Source organism: Triticum dicoccoides, chromosome 6B (genome assembly GCF_002162155.2).
Source record: "Triticum dicoccoides isolate Atlit2015 ecotype Zavitan chromosome 6B, WEW_v2.0, whole genome shotgun sequence".
Classification (NCBI taxonomy): Eukaryota; Viridiplantae; Streptophyta; class Magnoliopsida; order Poales; family Poaceae; genus Triticum; species Triticum dicoccoides.
The window spans coordinates 12,870,030-12,887,416 of record NC_041391.1 but is presented as its reverse complement, the minus strand read 5'-3'; positions in this window follow the sequence as shown (position 1 = coordinate 12,887,416).

Sequence of the window (17,387 nt, the reverse complement as noted above, 5' to 3'; positions counted from 1 at the left end):
ATAGGACCCTGTGGTGTGGAGGGCTGGATGAACAGTAGACGGTGGATGGGTGGCCGTGGAGGGGTGGTTGAACAGGACCCCGTGGTGTGGAGGGCTAGATGAACAGTAGACGGTGGAGGGGTTCCCGTGGAGGGGTGGTTGAACAGTAGCCGGTAGAGTAGCGCGCGGTGGATGCTGGACGAACAGGAGCCCTTGGAGGCTGGAGGAGGTCGACGGTAGCCCATGGAGGCTGGAGGAGGTCGACGGTGGAGATGAACAGTATCTCGTGGAGTCCCGTTTGGCGGTACGCCACACCCCTCCCGATGAACAGGACCCCCGTTTAGACCGTAGGAGGTCCGTTTCCTCCGTTTTGCGGTACGCCACACCCCTCCCGATCAACAGGACCCCCGTTTCGACCGTACACTACTAGGGTAAACCCTAGCAGTAGCGCTGGTTTTGTGCTCACTAGTAGCGCGGGTAGGCGCGCTACTAATAAGGTGCTACAGCTACTGCTTAGCAGTAATGCGTGCCCGCACGCGCTACTGCTAGGACGAATAGCTGCAGCGTTGTTCACTCCCACGCTACTACTAATGTAACTACTGGCAGCGTGTTTTATCTCCAACGCTACTAGTATTCTTTTTTTATTTTTTTCATTTTTAGTTTATTTATTCGCCATCGTACAAATATTGATACAATACCAGTTATGAGGTTTACATCATTATGTCCATAACACTGTCAAATGAAGGTGGATTAGGTTCAAGTGGAGGCAATATGTGGTGCATATCAAAAGTATACTACTAATCCAAACTTGATCTAGTTTGGACTAGTAGTACTTTCGATGTGCACCACATGTTGCCTCCACTAGAATCTAATCCGCCAGCACAAGATATTTAATCATCATCATGGTCCTTACCACCAACAGTATTTATTTAATCACCACTAACACTAGCTAATAATAATCATCATAGTCATTACCACCAACACTAGCTATTTTATCATCATAGTAATAGTGTAGCACATCATCATCCTGAAACTCATTTCGAGCTAGCTAATCACTCCTACTGCTCTATCTTAGGTAAAACATCATAAAACATGTGTAGCTCTCCTCCTTGATCAAGTTGGAGCATGCAGATGAACCTGTCTCCTAATCGTGGGTAGCGCCTCTGTTTGCTGCCCCCTAGTACTTCTCTGCGCTCCCCCATCACATATTTGGTCCAGTCTTGCACTATTAAGCATCCGTCTCTAATCTTGAATGCACTAAAGTAATCTGTAGGATATCTTGGCCGTAAGCTGATAATACTCATGGTACCTTTAGTCTTGATCCCATAAGGCACAACATTCATCAAGAGTCCCTGTTAAAGAACATCGTATGGTAACATACTTAGCAATGAAGTTTAGCTTCAAAAATAATGTATGGAAAAGGTGCACTGAGGACAAATAGTAAAAATCTTACCATCCTTCCTAAATAGATGTGAACGTAGTTCATTACGAACACTATTGGTCGCACGTTTTCAGTACTAACATTTCTAAATCCAGGAAGAAAATTTGTCTTGATAGTATCAAGATCCTCAAGCCATGAAACATAATGACTTAGCTCCCCGCAGTTTAGTTCAGCCTCGGGACAGTAGTATGTCATGTCTACCAAGCGCTGGACATGTTTGCTTGCACCGAAATAAGCTGACAATACAAATTAGTTGTCAACTATTTTTGAATAAACAATATCAAAGACATAAATATGGTTGAGAAACCTACATAATAGTATAACTGGAGGCATCTGCCCATCGACCCAGATGTCGGTATTACCTTCAATATCATCTTCCGAACGAATATCAAAGGTGATAACCATATCAGGCTCAAATGCATAAGTCTTGCATAGTGCTCGCCATGTTTTGCATCCAAAATAGGTGTAGTCGTCTGAATTGTATAATTTTGCATGGAAAATATAACCATGCTCGGTCTTCAAATAAACTTTCTTTACCTCCGTAGTATGACTGAAACCTATCTTATCCAATACAAAAACTCTTGCATGGCAGGGGATACGCTAGTAGAATAGTAAAAAAATATAAGTTGAAGCAAATGAAGCAGATGTCATGCTTAATTACGAAAAAAGACTTGTCGTTATGACTTACTGTATCCACTTCGAAGTTCTCGTCCAGCTTGATGCTGAAGTGCCTATCATCATCTAGGAAGATTCCGTCACACAGGCCGCGCTCGTCTTCGCAGTATTTGCAAATACCGAAATCCTTTTCGTCGTCAGACATTTCCTATGTTCATAGTTAAAATATTAATTGAAAATCGATCGAAGACAACTACCAGGATACTCAACACACAAATCTGGGGCACTTGATATTTCCTACATATTCAGGCACAAGTCATGCCAAAATTCACGGAAAAATCCGGCATGACCTTTGCTATAATAGGACATATCGAGCGCCTGAAATTTGCCAGAACGGAAATGAATCAACACTCCGGCAAAACATAGGCCACTCGGAGGTGTAACCTGCAAACTTGACTGGCCACTTGGATATTGAGCAACACAAGATATACATTTCAAAATATCTTATAGGACTCAAATTAGCATGCATTCAATAAGCAAAAGTAAATCATCTCATGCATCCGTACATCATCGAATATTATCACTAATACATCACGAATAGTGTCATACATATAACATCACTAATACAACTAAAACCCTAGCACACGATGGGTATCGGCGTGGGCGGTGGACACCCACAGAGAAGGAACCATCACGGGATCATAGCTCCAGTGAGATCCCTGGAGAACCTGCCAGGTATTGGAGAACCTGTGCTCCGACGCAAACAAGTAGTGACGGATGTGCATGTCCTCCTCACTGACACGGTGACACACCACCTTCACAGAGTCCTCGAGCCTCTGGACCGTCACTATCCCACGCGACCGCCACCACAGAAGGTTCGGGTCAATGACAGGCTGGCTCCTCACCAACCCGCGCCCCCCGGCAGGTAGCGCCTCCCAGTACCACCCCGGCGGAGCCCAGTCCCGGACATGGCCCATTTGGTCAAGAAGGTGTCGTCCTCCTCCGACTCGACGACGAGGATGCGGGATAGGCATCGTCCACGTCGATGCGGGAAAAATTGCTTTAACTAAAAAATAGCAACAAGTTCTTACTAACTAGTTCTATTAATTCAACTAGTTCTTACTAAAAATAAACTTACTAGAAATAAAAATATTCTAATACCTAATTAGTACCTAGTTCTTACTAACTAATTAGTGTCGAGGAACTACTGCCCTAATTACCATCTAATTTGATGAACCTATAGGGGTGGAAAGTGGTAGCGGATATTCCAATTATCCAACTATAAAGTGAAATAAGTGGTCAAATTTTACTCGTTTTATGATTCATCTTAGAAATTTGATTCGTTTCCACCCTTACATGAACCCTAACTCATTTTCCGCATCCGCATCCGATTTGTTTCCACTCTTACATGAACCCTAACTAATTTGATGCAACTAAAATATAAAAAAACCTAGGCAGAGGTAGGGCAGAGGGAGGACCAGGCGTGCTCACCTCGGGTGCCTGCGATGAGGGAGGGGCAGGCGGCGTCGAGGTCGGGGTCGGGGGCTCGGGCGCGCGGCGGATGGCGGCGTCGAGGTCGGGGTCAGGGCCGGCGTCCGGGGCGGCGTTGAGGTCGGGGGCGGGGGTGGCGTTGAATCTGGGGTCGGGGCGGCATGGAGGGTGTGCGGAGAGCGCGAGGCGGCCGACGGGCGACGGCGGCGGCGAGAGTGTGGACAGTTGGATTTGGGGGAAGTGGCCGTGGGGAAGGACGAACCCCGTGGTTAAGTCAGAGGTAGCAGTAGTGCGTTCCATGAAGAGCGGTACTGCTACGTTAGCTACAGCGCTTTCTGGGATACATGCTACTGCTACTCCTTTCTCTTTTCCCCCTTTTTCACTTAGTTTTCTTCACATTTTTTTCCCTTTCACCTTATTCTATTTCTTTCATTTTCAATTACCTTTCTATTTGCTTTCCATTTAATTTTATATCCTTTAGCAGTAGCGAGTTTAATATAAAACGCGCTGTAGCGTGGTTCGTTATAGGTCGCTACTACTATGTGTAGCCTATCGGCTAAGCCGTGGGAATTTTAGTAGTAACGTGTTTAGGGCAGCACGCGCTACTGCTAGAACTTTATCTACAGCGCGGTTTGCCCAGGCGCGCTACTGCTAGTTAGCACCAGCGTGCTTTTTTGACCCGCGCTGCTGCTAAAGTTCTGTGTATAAGGTTTTCCCTAGTAGTGGTAGGAGGTCCGTTTCCTTCGTTTTGCGGTACGCCACACCCCTCCTGATCAACAGGACCCCGTTGCGAACGTGGCTGGTCGAACACAAGGTCGTTTCCTCCGTTCTGCAGTACGCCAGGCCTCGTTTCCATCGCCTGTTCCGTCCAAGCCGGTTGGCTCCCACGCGTTCCGTTGCCTCCCGATGAACACGGTGCATTCCGTTGCCTCCCGATGAACACGACGCATTCCGTTGCCTCCCCATGAACACGACGCATTCCGTTGCCTCCCCATGAACACGAGCCCTCGCCGTACGTATGCACGACTAGGCGTTCGAGACCCCGCCCGTATGTACACATATGTGGTCGTATTTTCTTTCTTGCACCCTGGCCGCCGTACATACGTGTACATGCTATATGCGCGCCTCTACAACGAGAGGGGCGCGCCTCTAACACGACACATTCATGCCTCTACATCGACCAGTATGTACGTACACGTTCGCGGCCAAGATGACAATGCTACGTACGCTTCGACCAGGTGGGTCCTGACTGTCAGGCACTTCCTTGCTTGCGAAGATGTAGCTGGTGGGTCCCAGCAGTCAGGGCGGCGAATCGTTTTGTTTTTTTGCCCGGACGCACATCCTTGCGTGCGAAGGTGTAGCTATTGGGTCCCAGCAGTCAGGGGGCGCATCGTTTTTTTGTTGCCCGGACGCACTTCCTTGCGTGCGAAGGTGTAGCTGCTGGGTCCCAGGAGTCAGGGGGCGAATCGTTTTTTTGCCCGGACGCACTTCCTTGCGTGCGAAGGTGTAGCTGGTGGGTCCCAGCAGTCGGGGGGCGAATCGTTTTTTCGGACAAACTTCCTTGCGTGCGAAGATGTAGCTGGTGGGTCCCAGCAGTTAGGGGGTCGAATCGTTTCTTTCCCGGACGCACTTCCTTGCATGCGAAGATGTAGCTTGTGGGTCCCAGCAGTCGGGGGGGGAATAATTTTTTTCGCGAAATATGGTGGCCCGTCTGGTGGGTCCCCGCTGTCAGGTGGAGGAATAATTATTTTGCGCCTAATAAGGAGGCACTTCCTTGCGGCTGCCGTGGACCCAGCTGTCAGCCTCTCCACGTACAGTCCACGTCCGATGGAAGTCGTTCCTTGACCACGTTGACCACGCCGTGCCGAGAGCACCACGGCGGTGGACGACGGCAAGGCCTAGGAAGGGGACAACATGGAGCCGGGGAAGACGCGGCAGTAGATGCACACGCGGAGAGGAGTATGAGGTTCACTGGTTCGGCTGCGCTGCCATCAACGCAGAATAACAGGGGGTGTGGGTGAGTGGGGGGATGGCCTGGCTAGCGGTGGGAGTAGTAGGGGGCAGTGAGGCCTCCGCGGCAGCACAGCCGACCACGGGAGGCAGGAGCAGGCGGCACGACCGGCGCTGCTTTGGGTGGCTGGAGCAAGAAGACCAGAGCTTGAAGAAGCACGACGGCCGTTGGATGGACATCGTACGGTCACTGCAGCTAGAATCATTTATATTTACTAAGTTGAGAAAGCCCTTGGTACGTCAACTTAGTAGGCCCACATGTCAGCTTCCGAAATGGTGCGCCCCAGATGTCAGGGGGAGGAATCATTTTTTGGGCGGGTGAAGCTAGAATATCCGAGATTGAGGAAGAAGCACGGCACCCGTTGGATGGACATCCAACAGCCACTGCTGCTAGAACCGTGTGTTGACTATAAGTTGACAAAGCCTTGCATACGCGTCAACTCTGTTTTTTAGGGGACGCGTCAACTTAGTAAGGCCAGAAGTGTGTGGCGGAGAACTTATAGCCCATTTGAGATTTGTAAGAATGTGTAGCCCATTTTTGAATTCTAATGGAATTTACTTCAGCCCATTTCAACCAACCGTTCAAAACAGAATTCAATACAATTTCCCACATTTTGATGGGATCCGGATATATTTATCCCGAAATTTCTAGTCAGATTAAATACAATTTCAATATAAATTTATATTATGTAAAAATCCAATGAAACATTGCGCTCGCAACAATTAATGAAATTAAAATTTTCAATATTCCAAAAATAATATTTTATAAAGTAATCACTGTTTGGTGTAGTTTTTTATAGTTACTACCCAGTTTTTATAATTACATCCCATTTATTATTTCTTAAAGCCCATTTTCTTGTCAAGCCTAATGCATCCTCCTAGGAAAGATTTGTAGCCCAGTGGGGCGGAGAATAACAACTTGACCTTGCCTGGGTATTCCTAAAAAAAGTATAGCTGGGCTAGCCATTTTCAGCTTGAAAAAAATTAATATCTGGGCTGGATATCTGGCCTGGGCTAGACGGGCCACAGCCCGTCCAGTTAATACCTGCAGCGATGTTTTCGTTGTTGTTCAGAGGAGAAAAATTAATATCTTGGGTAAGCATCGAAAAACTCTGCATTGCTCACACCTCAAAAACACAAATACTGATAGAGCTGCTTGGTCCCAGCTGTCGGCCGCTTCTTGTGCAATTCTCTCGTTTATTGACTACTCCCTCCTTTCCGGTTTATAATGCTCAATTCAAAAATGTCACCAATCAAGGTAGATGGCGAGTGGTGGAATACTTTTTGTAGTTTTGCAAAAGCACCTAATTAATGCTCTTGTTATCCTCAAACAATTATGTTTATCAATGCATTAATTGCAATGCATGCATGCATAAAGTACATGCATTGGTCAATTTTCTCTTAATACTTGCATGCAATGATTTAATGCACCTTGGAATCTGAACATGTGATGGAAAACAACCAAATTGAGCCTTATAAAATAGAAAAGCTAAAATTTTGAGATAAGCCCTATAAACCGGAAAGGAGGGAGTACATAGGTTGACAATGGTGCGGGACCGTGATGTCAGGAAACCAGGAGGAAGCAAAATAAATTATATATATATATAATAATAATAATAATAATAATAATAATAATAATAATAATAATAATAATAATAATAATAATAATAATAATAAGGAGGAGGAGGCACTTGCGTACGTGCGGCTATGGACCTGGTAGGTCCCCATTGTCATCCTATCCAAGTAAAGTCATCTCCTCGCCCACGCGCGCTTTCCTCCCGAAACAGTTAGCGCCGGCCGCCCCACTTCCGGTGCAGGCGATTGCTCCGCCTTCAAACGACACAAGTGTCGTCCGTCCGTCCATCTGCCGCACACATCAATGATACGTGGTTGCCGAGGCGGCTACTCCGGCGCCACACGTCCGTCCCTCCGCCCGCCCACCATTGCTATATAAACTGCTGGGCCGGCCATAGCCGCAGTCATCCGCATCCGTTCCCTTTCTCCTGTCCTCACCACTACTGCCCACCATGGCTTCCTCGTGCTCCAGCGCTCTTCGGGGCGGGCGGACGACGGACCACAAGGAGATGGAAGCCATTGCTACCGACCGGCTGGCCGGCAGGCAACCGGAGGACGATGACGTCCTAATGGAGAACATGGTAGTCGACAATCCGGCGCCAACCCCCTCCTCTGCGCCATCCTCGCCGGTGCATCGCACCATGACCATCGGCGAGGCCCGTGCCCAATATATGGACAGGGTGAGACCGATGCGTGAGGAGCAGTTCCGGGTGGCGCAGGCCGATGCCGCCTACAACCACCATCTCCTCCAGGAGCACCTGCAGGCGGAGGAGCAGATCGCCGTGGAGCGGGCGGAGCAGGAGGCGCTGCTCGACTCGTACCGCTCCTCCCCCAAGGGCCGCCTCGAGCGCTGGCGGTACCGCATGCGGGTGGCGGAGGCTGCGGCCGCCTGCAAAGAGGCTAGCAAAGAGGGCGATGAAGCGGGTGAGGCGCTGTTTGGCGAGACCGAGGACGAGGCTAAGGACAACGCCGGCTCCGACGAGTCCCCGCTTCGCTGGCGTCGACGACGCCCTACTCCGTCGAAGCCCTGCGGCACCAACAATGAGGTAGAGGACACCGCCGGCTCCGCCGAGGCCCCGCCCCGCCGGCAACGAGACAGAGGACATCGCCGGCTCCACCGAGGCCCCGCCCCGCTACCAACGAGGCCGCGCCACACAGAAAACAAGGAAGAGTAGAACACGGTAGGTCGCCGCCGCTCGGGTCCAAGTAAGGCCGCCGCTGCTACCCTCCGGTTGAAGCCAAGCTAGGCGGGTTGACCATTGACGACCGGTTAGCTTCTTGGCGGCGACATGGAGTTGGAGAGCTGCACTGGAGAATAACACTGCTTCTACTTAACTGTTGGTGCAGTTGGCTGACTGACACGTGGGCCCAACAGGCCACATGTCAGTTACGCAACTGCACCTGCAGTTAAGTCATTGAAGCTTCTGTTCAGCTCAGCGGGACACAGGTGGGTAGCTTCGGTTAATTAATTATACCTCTAGCGCACCCCTTTTTAGTTTTTTTTCGAAAAGGAGGATGACCCCCGGCCTCTGCATCTGGGAGATGCATGCGGCCACAAACACCCCTTTTTAGTTGAAGAATGTATGAAATGTAATGAAATCCCGCATGTTTATATGAAATCCGACCGTGTATGAATGAATTTATTTTGATTACTTCAAATTCCTGTATCACTGGCATTTGATGAACATGCAAAACAATACGTACTAGCATTATTCCCAGGGTGATCACCACGTTTGCAGCAGTTTCACATGTACTCCCTCCGGTCCTTTCTAGTCTGCATACAAGTTTGGTCTGCAGTCAAAGTATCTCTACTTTGACCAATCTTATACAAAAAAGTATGCACTTTCACAATGTGCGAAGTAAAAAGGAACAGAAGGAGTACAAAGAGTTTGAGCAGATTTTTAGCATTTCTGTACATTGCAATCAAACATACAGGCCTGACAATTCATAGAGAAAATTCAAAACAATCAATGATTATGCATCTTAGCGACTCACATGTCAGAGGCAATATTTACTTCACAACTAAAGAATAAAGAAAAAATTGATCGCCACTGCTGACAACAAAGGGCGTCCCATTCGAAAATATCAAACGCATATCTTGCTAAAATCAATGAGTAAAATTTGACAAGGTTGTCCTATTCCAAAATATCAAATGCCTACGATTGTGGAATGGGCAGGATTTGCCATCAGTTCGGACATTGACATGGCACCTCGTGCTAAATAAACCAGCTATTCTTTTTGTGCAGTTCCACCAAAATCAACCAAATTCGCGGGTAGCTTGTATGATTTCTCCCTTGAACATTTTGTGCAGTTCCCGTTGAAATCAAGCTGAGCACCCCTGTTTGCACAAATACAAAAAAGTGATTAGTATAAAGCAAACTGTACTATGAATTGACAGTTTCAACAGGCACATACATGGTCCATCTAGAGCACAATTTTAGAAAAATGCAACTCACCAGAAAGAATCCTAGTACAACATTGTACTCGTGCATCACATCAAAAAATGGAGATTTGTTAGTCCTTCTGAGCTGAAGTTAGTTTGGTCTTGTGGGGAGTAATGTAACCATCCTTCAACTGCTCCTTCTGACGAGAAGATAGATAGGGCTTCTTCATCCTGGCATAATCGGAACAAGTCACTTCACGTACTCCATATTCTTCTTCAGAGGAAGATGATCCCTGTTTGCTCGAAAAAAGGAAAGGAAATATTTAAAACAGCACAGATGAAGCACTTCTCAAGGACAATACCACTTTTTCATGACAGTATCTAAACAGTAGCACAACACCAATAGAGATGACAAAGCTCAATCATATGGATGAAATCGGCGGGTGAGTACCAACATTTGTCAGGAGGCTCATTGTGTAGAGCATACAAATGAAGCACTTCTCAAGAACCATCTGTTGCTATCTACGGGGGTGGCCATCCTTACTATATACTCCTTGATTAGTTTAATGTTTCCAACATCTTCTTGTGCAGTTCCACTACAATATATGGTATCTTCAAAGAAGATCCCTGTTTGCACAAGTAGAGATAATTACGTATGGCATCAAATCAGCGGCAAAACAATTGCTCGTTCTAGCCATAGCAATAAATTAAGATGCAAAACTATATCATTACTTGTGTCATCACAGTTCCAGTGCTTCATTACAGCACCAGGAGTTGATTTTTGTTTTTCTTCCGCTTGTTCTTCCCCTTCATCACTTGGTTCAATAACAGACAAGCTTCGCCTTCAATGTAAGATTTGGCATGTACATTAGGGAGCAAAAGTATAGTACTAAACTTAATTTTCTGATGAAAGTGGCAAAATACAGGCCAGTAGTTGTGAAATATCCTTATCTTACCTCAATGGGATATTACGGCGCACATACAGATTGGAAGTCTTGTCTCCATTTGTGTAGTTCACGAAAATCAAGCAACATTATCATAAAAGTAGCACAACATATGAAAGCACACTGCAGAATCATGTGAAAGAAGGCTAGTACTGACCTCTCATGATGCGGAATTCAAACTACTCACAAGAAGAAGATCTGAACCAAATTCGCCTTAACGGATAGGAAGTAAGATCTCCTCTTGTGCAGTTCCAGTAAGATCAAGCAATCAAGCAACGTTGTCGGTGTGACATTTTGGTTGAACTGCACAAAACACTCTTAAAACAAAAGTGTTTTGTGCAGTGCAACAAAAGGTCACAATGGCAACGAGGTGAAGTAGATAACCCTGTTTACACAGAGGTGCAAAGGAAACAATTAGTGGTCAATAACGGTGGATGACACAGAAGCCAACAAAAAGAAGCATCTACCTTATCTAAATGGGAAAGAAAGCAAGACAATAGCATTTCTCCAACGGTGGCATTGATTAATATTAACATAGAGATTATATTAACAATAAAATTCGTTAAACATGTAATTTGCTTTTAACTATGGCATTGCATCAATTTTCCAGCGGCATTATTAGAGGGTGTTTGTTTACAGGGACATTTTGGTGTAGGGACTAAAAAAACTCCTTGTCAGTCACATCTAAACCAAACAGGAGGGAGTCTTTTTGGGACTTCTCCAACAGTTACCCCTGCCACGCATCGCACCTTGTTTCTATTAGTTCATTACTAGGGGTAACATGGTCTTTTACCATGTTATTTAATAACCTCTAGTCCATGTTTAGTCCCTGGAACCAAGCAGGTAGGGACTAGGGAGTTTTTAACCAAACAGGGCCTTAGATTAACAACAGCTAATGAGTTGCACGGGACAGTGGACGCACTGGCACCATGTGCATGTACCGATGTACTGTTGGTCATGCACAATCTGTTACAACAAAGAACAAACAACCAAGGAGCATATTTGTGTTGGTCCCAGTTTTTTTTTATCTTTAGACACCTTTCCCTATGTGAGCGCAGCAAATCTAGTCCTGCTCAAACTCTACAGCCTTGTCCCTTCCTTTCCTTTTTGAACTAGTACTTTCGCCCCTTCCTTTCTTCTCTGAACCATGTCCTAGATTTATGCGATACAACTTTCCCCACTACTTTCCCCCATTCCTTTCCTCTTTGAACCACATCCTGGATTCATGCTATACAACTTTCCCCCTTCATTTCCTCTTTGAACCACGTCCTAGATTCATGCTATATACAACTTTTCCCACTACTTTCCCTCACTCCTTTCCTCTTTGAACCACGTCCTAGATTCATGGTATACATGCAGCTAGAGCAATGCATGTGGAGCAAGTAAAATATACCTTAAGGTTCTTGGGGCGTGGTTCGGTGGGCGACGGGACGGCTGCGAAGAAGAAGGGGTCGGAGGCCCTCCCGTGCCGCCGCTGGGTGGAAAGTGAACAGTAGCGCCTGTAGTGGATTCCCTCCCTCGCCAATGGTGACAGCGTTAAGCCTCCTTCCCTTCCCGGCGGACGGATCCTGCCGGCTCTTTGAGCAGCAGTGAGGGGAGAGAGAGGTCAAAGAAGTCTTGTTTAGATCTGGAGAGGGCGAGAGAGTGTGAAGAGAGCAACTACAAGCGTTGAAGCTCCAGCGGGAGAGGGCGAGAGAGTGTGAAGAGAGCAACTACAAGCGCTGAGGCTCCAACGTGTATATATATACTGGAGAGAGTGTGTGAAGCGTGCAAACCCTAGAAAACATTTTTACCAGTCAAAGAATCCTCCTGGCAAAAATTATGCTTAAGTGTAGTTATCGAACCCGAGACCTCAAGTTTGATGAGCGAACAGGCTAACCAGCTACACAACCCTCCCATTATGTTCAACGAGAGGAAAATAACCTTTTATACATTCCTGCATTCGTGTGACAGGCATGCCGTGTTTTTGTGTGTGTGTGTGTGGGAGTCATTAGGATTTCAATCATAATCGTGTCATGTGGCTTTGGTGGTAAGACTATCCAAAGTGGTGTAGAAATAATGCAACCTTAGTCACCTTACCTCTCTCCACGTAGTACGTTGGGTCCCACCAGTCAGAGGGTGAAACAAACAAATTAATAAGAAAAATTAAAAGCGCCAGCGGTGTACCTTACTACCTCACACATCTCGCTACTGCTCGGCAACACTGTCCAATTGATCCCTCTGTTCGCTCACGTACTATTTTAAGTGAATCCTTATTATAACATGCACACAAATTTTGGGCACTTGTATTCGACTTAAGTCAGTGTGCCACCGTATCTCGTATACTTACTACTCCCTCCATCTAGGTGTAATAAGTCACGTTATAAGGTGCAACGGGACCAAGGTGCGTGCGTGTGCGTGTGTGTGTTTAACAGCATGTGTGTGTTAGAGAGTGCAACAGATCGACCTACTCCTACAGAGATATGGTGTGTAGTGTATGATTTTAGCCGCGAGAGTCGGTGCATCCTCTCGTTTCCAGGCGTGTCCGGTAGGGACATGCGGACAGCTGCCACGCCCGCTCCTGACCAGCCTGGCCCACCCAAAGCCCCTCCATCGCCCGCGCGCGCTTCCTGCCCGAAACGGTCAGCGCCGCTCCAAAGAATCGGTGCCACATTCATGCCCGGGCAGAGCGGACGCGACCTCTCACTAGCGCAAGAGTGATGGTTGCTTCGTCCGTCCAACTTACTGCTGGGTCTATGTGATTTGACGGCTCATTGGTTTTTATTACTGAGGTGGTAGGACTACTGGATGTCCCACGCTTTCGGTAAAAGGAGGTAGTAGATTACAATTTTCTCCATTCTTACAGCGGAGGAGTGCAAGAGCAGTGAAAACACGCAGTCTCAATGATTACATGGCCCACCTCACACTATCACCGTGCGACACCTAACTCTTTACATAGCACTCCCTCCGTTCCTAAATATTACTAGATTAGTCCCCGCGCGTTGCCGCGGAACAGCGGTATATCTCTCTGCGCAAAATTATCGATTTCATAGAACTAAAAAAAATCTATAACCGCATGACAAATGTGGTAGCCAAACTAAATAAGCTCCCATCATCATTTAGATCATCCCACGTAAGGAAAAAAGATCAGCCAACTCCTACTGCATAATGGGATTATATTTTTCTTTTTGACATGTTAATGGGACTTAAAGGCTCACTTACATGCATACTACCGGTGCATGCTTGCATGCAGACATGTTGATGTGATTTAAAACCCACTCACATGCATGTGCCATGGTATTTCTGCATGCTTGCATGTGGCTTAGTGCGGAGCCTCTCAACGTCTAGATCAGACGGCTATTATGACCGATTTACTTCATCTAATGGCTACATCAATTTTGATGATGTGGCTCAAGGAGAGGATATAGAATTCCTAGTAGTGGGGGCTAGCTATTACTAGTAGATAAGTCTTTGTAGAGATTCCACTTGGTGAACTACATACGGAACAAAATGAATGAATCTACACTTAAAATGCATCTATATACATCCGCATGTGGTTAATGGTAAAATCTCTACAAAGACTTATATTTAGGAACGGAGGAAGTACTAGTATAGTACTAGTACGTACTGTAATTTATCAACGAGATAAATTTGTACAATGCTATGAAGCTTCCAGCTCCTGTTACATGTATCTTGCGTCCAAGGTTGCCCGTTGCAACATTTCATAAAATACAAAGGAGACTAACATCCATGCTATTGCATCTCAATGATTGACAGATCATAGCAAATATGTACTCCCTCAGTTCCAAAATAAGTGTCTCAACTTTGTGCAAACTTTAGTACAAAGTTGTACTACTACTAAAGTTGACACTTATTTTGGAACAGAGGCAGCTAAAGAAAAAAATCATCCATGCAGTCCCTAGCCCTTGAACCGTGAACCCTGACCAGGCTTCAATTTGCTGGCAACGTTCGAGCTTCCTAATAAATGAAGTTTGCAACCTTTTGACCATCGAATCATTTTGTGCAGTTTCACAAAAATCGAGATGAGCATCCTTGTGGCAAAGAAATTGAAGAAGCGTGATTAGAATAAGATTACTAGGACTAGTTGATGAGACATAAACTCATCACAAATATAGTACGTAGAAGCCAGTAGAGGTATCAGGTATGTGCGGGGCAAACAAGTAGAGAAATATCAACAGGGAGTGATGTGGGCAGCTGGAGCAGTGGTGCAAGCCGGCTGTAAAGGGAGTTGTACCTGAGGGACGTAGCTCAACCTTGAGGAGGGCGGAGGGAGGCGGCAACTGCCCACGTCGCGGCAGTGAGCAAGGGACAAAGGCAACCTCACCGGCTTTGTGAGAGAGAATGGAGGGGACCCCTGATCAGGACGTGCCGATAGTGGGTTTTCACCGTCGGCGACGGCCACCGCATCCACACTAAGCATCCACCCCTTCCCCAAGCAGACGTGATCCGCCGGGATGTTAGAGATGTGGCCACAGTCGTTTTGTGCGAGAGAGTGTGAAGAGAGCAACCCCAGCAAGCAACCGTGTAGGCTGGCCCGTCCTGACTATGTATATAGTGGAGCGGTTTCCTTTTCTCTCCATATGAACCTATCATATTGCGTACATGCCACTGAAGAAAAATATATATTTATAAATGACGCGGCACCTACTACTCGTTCTCCTATAAACTTGCGCTCGGCATCTCCAAAATATTAACCTTGCGATTGGCTCTTCGCCTCTCCGGGAAGTCGAGCAATAATGGTAGTGCAGTATATATCGTTCTAGCTATATGAAACCGAATGAATTGGTGCATGTCCACCACGTGGGCGAGGGTCGAGGGGCGAGGGAGAGTGCTACTACATACAGAGAAAAATGAGTGAATGTACACTCTAAAATACGTCTATATACATCAGTGTTTGGAGTATGTACTAGTAGTTCATATAGAAATCTACTAAAGGACATATATATTCCAAACAATATGATATAATCTCTATAACCAAGGTAGTAGGGACGAGGAGTAAACAGAGAGAGTAGTAAATTTTTTCCCCTCGTCCTGCGAGCCACTGCGCGCATGGGCGAGGGAGGAGCAAGCTTCACCTCATCCTGTGAGCTACCGCGCCCGTGGGCGGGACAGACGGCGTACTAAGCAAGCTTCTCCTTGTTCTGCAAGTTGACGGGACACATCAAAAGTACTCCAGTGTATAGAGCCTTGCCTCTAAGGTAGGCCCCACATGGTTTGCCTCTTTTTTTAATTTAACATAACGCGTCAAGTCGCAATTTGTTTATTCACCCGTGGTAGACGATCCTCCCTCCACCTAGTGGACAACCAGTACACGTGCCAAATTACCACGTTGGCTGCCTCTTTCGTATAGAAATGAGCTCCACCGTGTACCCGCGCAGGTGTGGTTGGGAAAGAGACGGGAGTACGTGCGCCGTGCATGCACCTCTTCTCTTCGTGCACGTCCCCCACCTACGTGGGTGTGTGTGAGAGATACAAACTGCGTTCGTGAGTGTTTTTTGTTTTGTGGTGGGGGGTGGGGGTGGGGTGGGGGTTGATTTCGTGAATTATTTGTCGGAATATGTGTCAATGACATCTCAAACAAAATTTTGCATGCAATGTGTGTGAAATGGAGGCCTATACATATCATACACAGAGGGTCGGGCAATCCACGAGAAGAGAGGGAGGGGTCATAGCTATCGACAGAGTCGAAGAGAGGATCAAGTGGGTGGGTGCGAGATCGATGAAGAGAGCCATCAAAATTGTGTGTGTGTGTGTGTGTGTGTGCAAGTCAAAGATATAGGACGACCGGCCTACTGGAACGCTAGAGGGCACATGTCAAGTTTGTGTGTGGCAGGGAGACATGACTAGAGCGCTTGATGTATCGGGGTGTGTGGGGGGGGAGGGGGTGGGGGGAGGGGTAGGCAGAGGCCTAACTATAGAGGTAGAACGACTCGTATATGTGTTGAGAAGGAGAGACCCAGCTATGTCTTGAGGGAGATCAGTCGACATCCATACATAACCGAAGGACGGGAAATATGATGGGACAGAGAGAGAGAGAGAGAGAGAGAGAGAGAGGAGAGAGAGAGGGAGGGAGAGGGGTAGAGTGTTGGATGGGTGCTGGAGTTGCTTCTCGGAGATGTTGGGAGAGGCCTACTAGACAAACTGAGGGTGGAACTGCAATGTTATCAATAAGAGTGGGCATGTGTTTCTGTGTGTGCCTGTGCGTGATAGATCTGTCGGGACGCATCCATGGATGATGAAGGGGAACCATGTGTTTGGTAAGCAAACCTAACTAGATCGGTAGATCAATTGTTGTTTGTCGGAGGAAGGGAGAGACACAACTAATGAGGTAGATCGATCGATGTGTGGGTAAAAACGAGTTATAAGGACCTAGCTGGCTATATGTATAGCGAGAGATCGGTCGGTGTATGTCCGTTTGTTAGAGGCAAATAAGGCCCAGCGAGACGGATAGATGGAGAGAATGGAGCTAGGAGGTGGTGCGAGAGGCCCAACTACTAGCTAGATAGGGGGAGGAGTGTGCGGTTGTGAGATCGATGAAAAGAGGGGCGAGAGTTTACACGTGTGTCTGACCATATGAGAGACACGAGGCAAGGACACATAAATGAGGAGATTGAAGCTGTGTGTGATGCTATAGGCAGGCATCGCTGGAGAGGTTTATCGATCAGTGTGTGTCGGAAAGGATTTGTGGAGACTCTAGGAGAACGACCTAAAGAAAAAAATGAATGTGCCCGGTGGATAGAATGCCGAGGGAGGGGTAGGGCGAGGATGGCATGTGCATGCATAAGAGAAAGTTAGTGGTAGCTACAAAGGCTAGAGGATTGTGTGGGTGTAAGCGACTAACAAAGATCATAATTTGACATGAAAGCGGATTCATATATTTGAAAAGGAGATCATAGTGTTTGAAACATTGCATGCATGAATATAGCGGTGATACACGTGCTGTGCACAT